This window comes from Rattus norvegicus, chromosome 2 (assembly GCF_036323735.1).
Source record: "Rattus norvegicus strain BN/NHsdMcwi chromosome 2, GRCr8, whole genome shotgun sequence".
Taxonomy (NCBI): domain Eukaryota; kingdom Metazoa; phylum Chordata; class Mammalia; order Rodentia; family Muridae; genus Rattus; species Rattus norvegicus.
The window spans coordinates 97,803,106-97,810,394 of record NC_086020.1 but is presented as its reverse complement, the minus strand read 5'-3'; the positions used below and the strand labels follow the sequence as shown (position 1 = coordinate 97,810,394).

The 7,289-nt window shown below is 36.1% G+C and overlaps 1 long non-coding RNA gene across 1 annotated transcript; it reads right to left on the bottom strand.

The window, feature by feature from the left end:
- Positions 1 to 728: 728 nt before the first annotated feature.
- LOC134485728 (uncharacterized) lies at positions 729 to 6,977 on the bottom strand. The gene is made up of 2 exons (XR_010063989.1): positions 6,764 to 6,977; positions 729 to 1,350 (listed from the first exon to the last, which is right to left on the bottom strand). It is a non-coding gene; the product is annotated as an uncharacterized LOC134485728 (long non-coding RNA).
- Between the last annotated feature and the right edge of the window lie 312 nt (positions 6,978 to 7,289).

The window sequence follows — 7,289 nt, the reverse complement described above, 5'->3', positions numbered from 1 at the left end:
ATTGAAATATATGAGCCTACAATGGTTATTCTTGTTCAAGGCACCACACCCCACAGTGATATTTTATTTGTTGAGCACATAATGATTTCTGTCTCTACCACTACCTTCCTACCCTTCAACAATTCCTTGTATATGTACCTTTGCTTTGATTTACTGCTAAATAAGCTCGCCCTTTCTAGTTCTTCTGAACTCTGGATGCCTATTCAACTCAGTTATTCTGGTTCAAACTCATCTTTAAACTGACTGATTCAGTCTGGCTCCTTTCAGCTTCTTACTGAACTGCTTTGCTTGGCCTCAACCTAACTCTGGCAATTTGTTCTAATCTGACTTTTTGGTATTCTTTGGATTCAACTGCTTCTGTTAACCTGCACTGAAGTGCATGAACTCACAAAAGGACTCACCTCCACTGCAATGCATTCACTGCACTAGCTCCCAACTGACTTTGTCTCTTTGTCTGCCCCTCAATTAGATGTTACTTTCAAACACGTCTGCTTCCTTTTACTATCTAAACTTGCCTGTGAATGTCTGTATTTCAGACAGAGGGATTAATGGCCTGACTGCACTCAGCCAGGTAACATAGACCTAGGTCTTTGGATGTGATCCCTTGCAAGAGTAGCCATGTTGCTGAATTAAAATCCCTTTACAATTCCTTACACATGCCACTACAAAACATTAATATTACAGCAATGTATGGCAATGTAAAATATTTAGATATGGCACATACTAGATCAGTATAGAATATTTATTAGACTCAGACACTATGTTCTTCTGTATTTCTTTACTGTAGTTACATATCCTCAAATGTTCCCTTCCTATGACTGTCGGCATACATTTTCCTTCCCATGCTTGCCTCTGCTATTTTCTTCTGTTATCTCTTGTCCATGAGATCCTTAGGTAAGAGAGGGAGGAAAGGAATTCTCACTGGTTTTATGTCAATTGATATAAGCTATAGTCACTGGAAAAGATGGAACCTCAATCCGGAAAATGCTCCCATACAATCAGGTTACAGAAAGCCTGTAGTGTGTTTTCTTAATTTGACATCGATGTATGAGGGTCCATTCCATTGCAGGTAGATCCATTTCTAGGCAGCTGTTCAAGGCAGGCTGGGGAACAAACAAGTCACAGGCAGTCCTCCTCCGCACCCTCTACATCAGTTCCTGGTTCCTGGTTCCTGGTTCCTGGTTCCTGGTTCCTGGTTCCTGGTTCCTGGTTCCTGGTTCCTGGTTCTTTTTTCCGGTCAGATGAGTTTCTTTAATGATGAACAGTGATGTGGATGTGTAAGCCATGCAAACTCTTTCCTCTTAAACTTGTTCTTGGTCAGTGTTTTATCACAACAATGGTAACCCTAGTCTGGACCAAAGGTAAGAAATGTTTACATTTAATGCGGTACTACGTAGCATGTGGTACTATGTACTATGTAGGTTTTTTTTTTTAATCTAAACAGGCATATAGTTATAGCAAGTTTACCATCTGTTTACTGGAATCAGGCTCCATTTTTCTGCCTAACTATTTAATTCCAAATAAGTTGACTCTTTCACCTAAAAAAAAGAATCCCCGAGTTGTCTCTTACTTTTAATAAAATGGTGGCACAAAGAGATTACTAGACATTTTAGTTTGTTAAGGACAGTCTTTATCTTTTACATCCAATAATGGAGGGTAGGTCTAATTAAAAGATTGCAGTAATCCATTTATACCATTGTGCTCACAACTTCTACATTGACACCTAGGTAGGAGGGGGTTACTTAAAAGCACACAGGTTGAAATCTGGAGGAGCCTCTAGCTCTCCTTTTAACTATTCTTTGGTTGAGAGCAGTTCACTGAAATGTGCTGTTGCATTACAAGAACTATGAAATATGATCAGTGCACATGATTCATAAATCTATGACAACATTGTGTTCATTGTCTAACTTAACTAGTAAAATTCACTTGCATATCCAAATGTTCTTGACAAAATAAAATATACAACATGCAGGACATAGATGATAAAAGCTACAATTTGAAATCTATGTACCATTGAATGTAGAGATAAGAACACACCTTTGTTCATAAGAAAGCTAAATGATAGAAAAGCAGGAACCTCAGAGGAAATGTAATTTATCTTACATCTGGCTGAGCCTGATTTATATGACTTGGACTTCCTAAATGTTTGTGAATTTAAATTATATATTTCTCTAATCTCTTGGTACTTTAGCCTACATTAAGCTATGAGAAAAATCATTCAGTTTCACATGAAAATATCTTAATTTTTAATAGTTTGGTACTATTTTTATTTATTTCTGGCCCAATAAAAATGTGCAAGTGTGTTTTGGATTTATCACTAATTTGGATTTAACTCTATGCAATCTTTAACATTGGACAAGTCATTGCCATGCACATTTTAATGACACGCTAAATGTAATTAAGATATGCTCTACTGTATTCTGTGTTTTCCACTCAGAATACTACTTAAACTTTCTATGTGACAGTTAGGGAGATACTTTACAAAATAAGTGCTGAAACCACAAACTTTTTTTGTGTAGTGGACATGCATTGCAAATAAAAGTTTTATTTTTTGAAAATATTGTATTTATAACTATTAGGGTTTTCTTTTCTACTGAGGATTAAAAAGTACTTTTCAAGTATATTACTGGTCATGTACCTTTAAGGAACTTTACTTGATGTTTTCAGTGCATGGAAATTGAATCCTCCTATCTCACCTGCTTTTGTCCTATGGTACTTCACCATGACTCTTTTCTTATAAGACTGAGATATTCTTATATTGTTAGATTTGTCCTTTTATTTTATATTCTGAACAGATAGAAGATTATCTGATTCTTTTCATTCCTACTTTTGATGTTTTTATTTGGGCATTTTAGTTGGTTACTCAAATGCTAGTTTTAGAATTAAATGATGTGTCTGTGTGGGACTGTTCATGTGTACAGCATATATGTTTAAGTGTTTTGCAGTACACATGCATATGCACATACATGGGTTTGTGTCATGTATCATACTTCAGTGAATCTCTATTTTTATTGTCTGTTAAAGTTCTCTCACTGAACTGGAAACTCATCAGTTAGGCTAGACTGACTGGGCCCTGTCCCTGAATATGTGCAACATGGATTTCCCAAGACAATTGTAAGACTCAAAGAAGACTCAGTTTGTAATAAAGTGCTACTGTGCTATAGGACTTAGTAGTAGTAATCATTATTAATGATATTGGTTTATCCTACTGAACATTGCAATTCTCAGAGAAGTCAATTATCACTTTATGTAACACCTTATTTATTCTCAATCTCATGTGTTCAACATTTCCTGACATGAATGAATCTCTGAAATATAATCATATTTAAATCTAGTGAATCATGGACAACTCCATTAGTGAACTCAAAGTATGTGTTCACCTTTCACCTGTATTTGACACATGACTCCACTCATGCTTCTGATAATAGTAATCTAAATATTTATCTCAGTATCATTGGAATATTGGAAGTTATACTCACATTAATCTTGAGTATAGCAGCCCAAGCTAGGACAATTGGACTTCATTTCCAAAAGTAATGTGAGTTGATTTACCTTACTGTCTTACTCTGTACCCAGTTTAAGGGGCCCCATCCTCTCCAATCTAATCCTCCAGGTTTTGTAGAAACTGCAAACTATTCCATGGTTTCCCAATGAAATTCTTCTTATTGCTAGTTAATTGTGGTTATGTATGACAGAAACTCATTGTTATGGCATTCCTATATCAGTTGGTACTATATCTTTAGGCCTAGATAATGGTTAGTATGTATATGATTTTAAAACTCATTTTTGAATATTCAAAAGATTTTTAGATTGTACCTTTGAATGTGTGCATAAATATATAACATGGAATGAATAATTTATCAATACATAATGTTGGATTGGAGGTGAAATAGCAGAAGCATGAACTTTAAAGTATATGGCATATTTCCTGTGCCATTTAGGCAATAATATCCTCCTGCAGTCACACTGCGAAGAGATGGCACGAAAGGCATAATCAGAACGGAAGTACATTCCACACTTTGTATGTTTAATAATACTCATGCAGAACCATTTTCACAAGAATAAGAGTGGTTTATTGTCTAGTTCATTCAGGTTTAGAAATAGCTTCCATTTTTGAATAATTCACATGAGATTATTATTACTGTTTGTTTGGTTAGCCACGACATTCAGGTCAGAATCGTGGAGGTACTTTCTAATCCACATTGATCTTTTCTAATCAGGCGTTAGCTTTTGATATTTTTCATGAATGATGCTATGTTATCTCGTTTTAATGACTGTGTGTATGTGTATAACAAGAGACAGAAACAAATCATCACCTAATAAATTATGTTTATAAATTATGAACAATGAAAGAGATCAGGAAAAAAGTAGTCATTTCATCCGTTGGTAGGCATGGTTTCTGAATGCAAAGTGAATAATTTGCCTCTAGATTAGATAGATGGTGTTTTCTGGCTTTTTAATGACCTGGTTTGGGACTGTGAAGAGATTTCTTTTCTCTTTGAAACTACACATTAAAATATGCTGTGCGAGTTGTGGAGAGCCCTGTGGAAAAGTTCAGTGATTTTGTTTGCTGTCTGTATGCTTGTCTGGAATTACAGCCATGTTGTGTTTATTTGTGTTACGATTATTAGCATCATTATTTTAAATTTGTGTCTCTCTGCTCACAGACTTCCCATTGATTGGTACAGTATGACAACAGGCAATAGATACAACAGCACTAAAACAGCCATCATCACTGCTGGGATGAGAAACCCCTCCTCTTTTCTTTCTGTAACCTCCCTCAGCTGGACAGTTTTGACATCTGCTGGTTTGGGACAGGCTGAGCAGCTGTCAGCAGTAGGGTAGCTGCGTTCAGCAGCAGTTGGAGGGATGGCAAGATGCCAGCTTGTACCATCTGTGCATCTGACATTTCATTCTAATTAACAGTAGGGTTAATTGTTCTGGCAGGCTCAAATGTAGTGTCTAACATTACCCAAGGGAAGCATGTACAAGTACAGGAGTGGCAGGGAGCTGGGGACAGCATCGCTAACAAACCCATTGAGGGAGAGTGTTTAACAGCTCCTGATGATTTTACTAGCTGGCCACTTGCAATAAGGCTGAGGTATTTTTTATTCTGATGAATTATGCCAAGCCTGTAATGATGTAGAAGGAATCAAGCTTAGGAAGGCTGGGACTGCTGCCTTAGGGCAATTGTGAGGGAACAATTTGCATGTTATTACTGCATATTCATACCTAATTGTGTTAGGCTTTGCTAATAGAGCAGAATGACAGTATGAAAAATCGAGCAACTGCTTTAGAAGCAACAAAGCCACTGTTTTTTTCCTCCTACACTATGAGTGCTGAATGATCATTTAGACATTTAGTTGCTCAATATGACAAGTCTACCATTTGTTAGCTTGACATATTATAATTTATAAAGCAGTATTCTAATTTTACTTTTAGTTTATTCTTCTCATTTTATACAATATTCATGATAGCAATTTGAATGGTGATATTCATAGCTATTGTGAGTAGTTGAGATTCAAATAAAACTATATTTTGTATGAAGCATTACCATTGTTTTATGATGTATTAATTTTAATGTTTAAATGGATTTTTTATGTTAATGCAATGTAAACCAAGAGTTGATGAGACATTCTTATTATATTGGTGCTCATTCACACTGCTATAGTTAATGTCTCAATATATAAGGGCCTATTTTTAGTGTAACTTGGACAAAGAAATAGTCAGGTGATATAGAACCACAGTCTGCTTTTTAAAAAAGGGATAATGTACAGAGACATGGAAGTTTGTATCTCTCTGTCCCCCGAGTAGCTAATATTCTTAAGAAACACAAATCACAGTGGTATACTTTTTCATTTTGGCCTATAACATATTTAGATACCTTTCTATGAAAGCCCAGAAAAGACAAAGAGAATTTTTTTTAATAAAAAGGTAGCCTTAGAAGTCTGCATTTAAAGATTAGGAAGAGAGATCTTCACTGGAATTTTATTTCTTTTAAATTTACACAGCCATAGTTGTAAATGAAAGGCGCCCTACTTTAGAAGTTGCCAAGCTACTCCTTTCAAGTCACGAGTCAACTCAGTTTATATTGTCGGCTCAAATGTGGATCTAATCCATGAACTGGAAAGAGTTTCAGAAGTTTCTCCAGTTAAATGTAAGTGTTTTAGGTATGATTTCTTGTTTTAGGTATGATTTCTTATGGTTTCAATTTCTCAGTGTCTAGCCTGTTAGGGTAGTATCAATTTCTCAGTGTCTAGCCTATGAGGGTAGTAATCCATATAAGATTGTGTTGTGTTTAGTTGCAAGGTAAAAGAGTGCCCATCAGTATTCTTTTGGATTCTCCCCATATGACAACTCTTTTTCAGTGTGGAGTGTGATTGGTTAAATGACTTGTAGAATAAAGTCATTTCTAACCTGGGTTGAAATTTCAAATAGTATCATATAAACCTTACATTCTTACATATTATGTTGTAAGCAATTCTAGAATTATAGTTCTAACACATTATGATATCACTGGGTTAGTATGTTGCTATTTATAAGGAATTCCATGTTTTGAGTATAGATGTTTAGTTCCTTCAATATATGTGTGTGGGGGAGGTATGCATACTATTTATCCTGTTTGATCATATGGTACCTCATTACCTTGGGAAATAATCTGTAACTGATGTAGCTGCCATAAAGCCCCCAGGAGTCTTCCACATCTGCCTTCCACAACACTAGAGTTACTGGTTAATCTAGACATACTTAGCTTTTCTTTTACCTGGACACTAATGTGAAGTGGAAATTTCTGGTTCTTTGGAGGCACAGTTATGGCATGTGATATTTTGCTGAAGCAGACAGGTGAGAGGATGTTTTACTGAAGCAGACACAGGTGAGAGGATCTTTGGCTGAAGCAAACATGTGAGAAGTCATGTGATATTTAAAAGGAATAGAAATATGATCCCATAGACAGAGCAACAAGGCTCTTGCATAGGTTCTTGCGCCCTGTCACTGAGCTTTGGCTCTTGTGACTTCATAGAGAGTAACTTGCCAAAGAATTTGTAATATTCCGTCTGTATCTTCCCACTTTCATGGAGTCATACCAGTTTGGTGGAACTTAGGGTTTCCTCTGTATCCAATTGTCACTATTAAGTCATGTATGGTTCTTGCCAGTTAGACTGGACTGCTGATATCCTATCCAAAAAGATCGGAATCTCTCCAAAGAACCACTTCTAAACAAGTCCACAACCTCCATTTCCTATTAAGCTTTCTTCTCCTTTACCTTTGGTCGGTGGGCTAGAAGGGAG